Genomic DNA, 5,173 nt, shown 5'->3' with positions numbered 1-5,173 from the left:
GGAAGGAAGGAAGGAAGGAAGGAAGGAAGGAAGGAAGGAAGGAAGGAAGGAAGGAAGGAAGGAAGGAAGGAAGGAAGTTTTTCTGTTGCTTACTTGGTACTTCAATGATCTAGCATATCCTCCAGCCATTTATCTCTCCCACTCAAAGAGGCACAATGGTGGCTAAAGGAGAGTTTTTGACAGATCCTTATTCGTTTTAGATGTCCTCCTGAGCTCTCCAAATCAAGTTCAATATGGAATGAAAGATTTCATCATTTATCAAAAGCATTTTAAAAGGATAGGCTCTGTGATTAGAATCTGAAAAGGCAAATGATTACAGAAAAGGGGCTGATGATCAGTGTGGGTAGAATTGTGCATAAATATTCAAAAACTGTCTTGTTCTAGATGACTTTATCTAAGATAATGGCATCATAGTTCTACAGCTGAAAGCCCTAGAACCCATTAGACTGTGAGATTCTTGAGAGCAGTGACTGTCTTTACCTTTCTTTGTATCCTTAGGGTAAGCACTAAGTTCAGGGCACAAAGTAGGCCCTTAATCAATGCTTGTTAACTAAGCTGGAAGAACCCTTATAGAACCCTTGTATTCCCTCATTTCATGGATTAAGGGTTAGGGAGGTTAAGGTCACCATGGATTCTAACTTGGATCCTACATGTCCAATTTCAATATTTCTTCCTCTGTACCATGCTGCTTAATCTGTTCCCTAAGAAGTCTGCCAGTTCTGTAGTTAGATAGATGATAATCAGGTTTCCCAATTATCTGATTTGCAATATCTCTTTTTCTCTATCTGACCTATAGCACAATTTTCATTTATAAACAAGTTCAAGTATCATCTAGCCAAAGAAAGCTGTATTCTTCTAAGAATTAGATTGAAGACAAGGGTTCTTCTGCATTTATTTTACGTGGCCAAACGAATAGAATTTAATCAATAGCCAAAACATAAACAAAAGCTAATTAGCTGGCACTATTGTCATCTGAAAATAAGTGGATGTTGTTGGCTGACAAACAGGATATAATTAGCTAGTGGAAAGAGATTTCCAAATCCCCGTCTCTCTGATATTGCTATGCCACATCTGGCCAACAACTGTCTGAGCTGTTTCTAGTTCCAATGCCATGTTCAAGTTCCATGGGGTCAACAAAGGCCTTAGTGAGAAATAGTGACATTGAACACTCTAACTTTAGTATGTTTCTTCTCATTAGATTCAAATACTCAAATGGATTTGTGATCTCATAGATTCCAATGCTCTCTCCAACAATGCAGATGGCAACCCATCCCTTTTTGTGTGACTCTTACATGTCTTTCCTATTGAGATAAACAGGGCAAAGACTCCCATCATCTAGGATTTCAAACTTGGGCATATTCCGGCCAACTTGTACTTTGATTGATCATGTTCTCTGTACCATAAACATGTTCATCATTACTTGCTATTACAGCTAGTAATCATCATGATTAATTAAACAATAAGCATCCAGTACCAAGAATATCCCAGGCTTTTGGAATCTCCTCTCAGACTCCTCCTCCCAGAGGGGAGGAGACCATAAGTGATTCTGTCCTTCAAAGGGGGCAGTGACCTGATCACACTATAAAGCCCCCTCCTTTTTTTGTTGGAGATCATTCCAGAGGAAAATCTCAATGTAAATCTGAACATCCTTCCACTGCCATTAATCTCAGGAACATTATGTAAGAATCATGGAGGATACCAAGAAATGTTAGCATGAAGAGTTCATATTCATTTACATTTCTTTGCCTCCCAAACAGCTTTCTCTGCAAAATCCATAGACCAATACTTCATCATGGCATAGAAACTGAGTACTGGACTTGGAGTCAGGAAGGCCTGAGTTCAAATGAAAGCACTTTGAATGATTTAAAGTTCAATATGAATGTCAGTTATTAATAATATTAAGGCAATGTCTGCAAAGGACATGCTCTGGCCAGGTGATACCAAGCTGGAAAATCCTCCAGTGGACAATGCTAACACCTGATGATAAGCCTTTCCAAACTCAGTTGTACAGGCAACTGTCCATCACAGATCCCGTATATAACCTTAGGTTTTCTAGGTCTGTAACGCCAGCCACAACTTGCCTAGCTCACCAGGGCTCTAGGACACACCTTTAGTGGCCGCTAATTGATGATTACTATCCTCCAAGGACTCAACTATTACTGCATGTCCAAGTTTCAGGGACCATCTGGTCCCATTCCTTTTTTAACCTGTGCAAATATAAGACCCTCTCCCCCCCAGTATATGCATACTCCAGTTGCTCACAAATACTTTGAAACCAAATATCCGTTTGTCTGAAGCCTTTTTTGAATAGACAACAGGATCTCTTTGGTTGTTTTGGCAATATGTTAGCAGTATAATTTCTCCTGCTGATACCTTGGTGAAGCCTAATAATGTTCTGTGTGTTTAAATTATAAATGTATGCATCATGTAGGATTTGCAACATTATGCTTGGCAATAAAATCAAATCATGGGGGAGAATACTTAATAATAAAGCTGTGTGAAGTGTTGTTATTCCCACTCAATTGCTATTTAACTATCTCAGACAGATTAGATGTCTTGATCAAGGTAAGTTGGCACTGAGTCTTCTTTGACTTGGTGGTAAGGCCTACTTATCTGGAGTGTGCAGGGGCACTGTTTGTACACATATTCTAAAAAAGGCAGTTTTTAAAGAATGGCACGATTAGCTGGAGGGAACTCATGCCCAACTCATCTAGGTCTGCTTCTTTTTTAAGAATCTTGTAGCTTTTGAATTTCTAAAACATCATTGGGTCTGAAGTTTCCACGTGTAGCCATACTTCTCATGGAGTTGAGGGTTCAGAGTGTGAAAATTAGAAAAGATGTCAGTCTCTCCTCAGATAAAATTGGAAAATTTTTGAATGTTAAAGATTGAAGGAATGAGATTAAACAAGGGATGGGAATAAAAATGTCCTATCCTAGAAATGACATGTTCTAAATATGTATCACCAACAGCAATAAATATTCATCATTTATCGAGCACCACCAATGCAGAAAGTCCTTCGCTAGGACATGATGATATCAAGAGATTTAAGATACTATCCTTGATTCCTGGCAAGGATAATATTTTGAAGTGGAATAAGAATACACAGGGTACATAGAAATTAAATTAAGCAGTGCAGTCATTTGCTTAAAGTATTAGCAGGAGAAAAATCATATGAATTCATACTGTAGAGGACTTTGAATATCATGCAAAGGGGTTTTGACATTTCCTATAAGCAATGGGGAGCCATTGAAGGTTTCAGAGCAGTGAGGTTGATATTAATGAAGCAGTATTTTAGGGCCATTCCTCTGTCAGAGGTGTATAGGGATAGTTTAAAGTGAAAACTTGATGAGAAAGATGAACAATTATGGAACTATTGGAGTAGTGTGGTAAATCTAGACCGACAAGAGTAGCAGAAGGATGGGAAAGAAAGCAATAGAAGTATGAAACATATGGAGAAGGAAGAGTCTACAGGATGTGGTGAGTAACTGGGGGTGGGGAAAGAAAGAAAATGGGATTCTTGTGTGCCCAGATTTGATGTGCAGCTGAGCCTGTTGGATTACTACTGTCCAAAAGAGCAGCTCACATAGACTATAGTGGAGCTCAAATTATTATGCTTGGCAGACATTCTCAAGCATGGATATGGACAATCCCAAATAAGCTTGTCCACCCAGGTGAATTCATCTAGCTCCCTGAGGTAGTTTGCCCATAGGTGAATGGGAGGCACATCAGGGTGCTGTCCCATTCAAAACCAAGTATTCTGAAGGTGGCTGCTCTAATGCTTTATGTCATTAAGGCAGACAATTGGCAGCCCCTGAGCTGAACATCTTTAGACCAAAATCATCACTCCCATTCAACATGGCTCAGTTCCCTGGGGTCTTGACCATGTTCTTATCCAAGTTAGAGCAAACGCAAAGGTCTTTTGTTGTTGGGTTTTTTTTAGTTGATAATGTTTATTTTGATTAGCCAATATAACCAAATTCACAGAGAAACCACTCACAAAATACATTCTCCCCAAACAGTTCTATCTGGAAAACTCAAGAGCTTAAGAACAGCAATCTATTCAGGAACACCTGTGCCATATGAAACTACCCTGTTCACTGCTTGGTTATTAGTCCTTACTACTCTCCAGCTGGTGGAATCCTCTTCTCTACTGAAACATAACCTTAACAGGTTCTTCCAGTTAACCACTACCCCAAATGCTGTATGCTGTCCAGACCTGAGTTCAAATCCAAACTCAGACACTTGACACTCACTAGCTGTGTGACCCTGGGCAAGCTACTTAACCCTAGTTAATTCCCATACATTCATACATACATACATACATACATACACACATACATACATGCATGCATGCATACATACATACAAATGCTATGCTGTCTGATTAAAACAGAGTTCACAGTAACAATTCTTGTTTAAGGCAGCTCACCAGGAAACCATCATTGCAAAGCCCCCTCTGTTTTTCCTTCTCCAGCCAGAGGTGGCAGCAGAGAGCAAAAAGAACCTTTCAAAAACTTCACCTCTCTCCAGCTCTAGGTGATTCTGAATGGCAATGGCTGCCATTGAATTCTTGGCTTGGGAAATCAGTTCTCCCTCCAACCAATTAGGAATCATTCAATTGAAATCATCTTATCAATTCCCATGGACTCAATTGTATTCTCTATGCTAATGATTCTCAAATCTATTTATTCAACCCTAAATTCTCTCCCAACCTCCAGATTCATATCTCCACCTATTAGACATCTCAAACTAAATGTCCATAGACATCTTAAATTCAATATATCCAAAACTAAACTCATTGTCTATTTTCCCAAGCCCTTCACTCTTCCTAACTTTTCTACTGTCAAAGAGACCACCATCCTACCAGTAACCTAGGTTAGCAACCTATCCTTGATAACCCACTATCTGTCATATTTCCTCCTTCTTATATCTGTATGATATCAAGTCCTGTTGATTCTAACTTCATAACATTTCTTGTATATACATGTCCTCTTCTCTCCTCTGCCACTGCCACCACCCTAGTGTAGGTCCTTATCACCTCACACCTGAACTATTGCTCCCAATGCCCCTTAATGCTAGTACCTTTCCTCTATTGATTATCTTCAGTTTATATTAGATAACAGATGATAGATAGATAGATAGATAGATAGATAGATAGATAGATAGATAGAT

The sequence above is a fragment of the Vombatus ursinus genome, unplaced genomic scaffold (assembly GCF_900497805.2).
Source record: "Vombatus ursinus unplaced genomic scaffold, bare-nosed wombat genome assembly UNPS02009975.1, whole genome shotgun sequence".
In the NCBI taxonomy this organism is placed as follows: Eukaryota; Metazoa; Chordata; class Mammalia; order Diprotodontia; family Vombatidae; genus Vombatus; species Vombatus ursinus.
The sequence above is the reverse complement of the archived record's forward strand: the minus strand, read 5'-3'. Positions refer to the sequence as shown.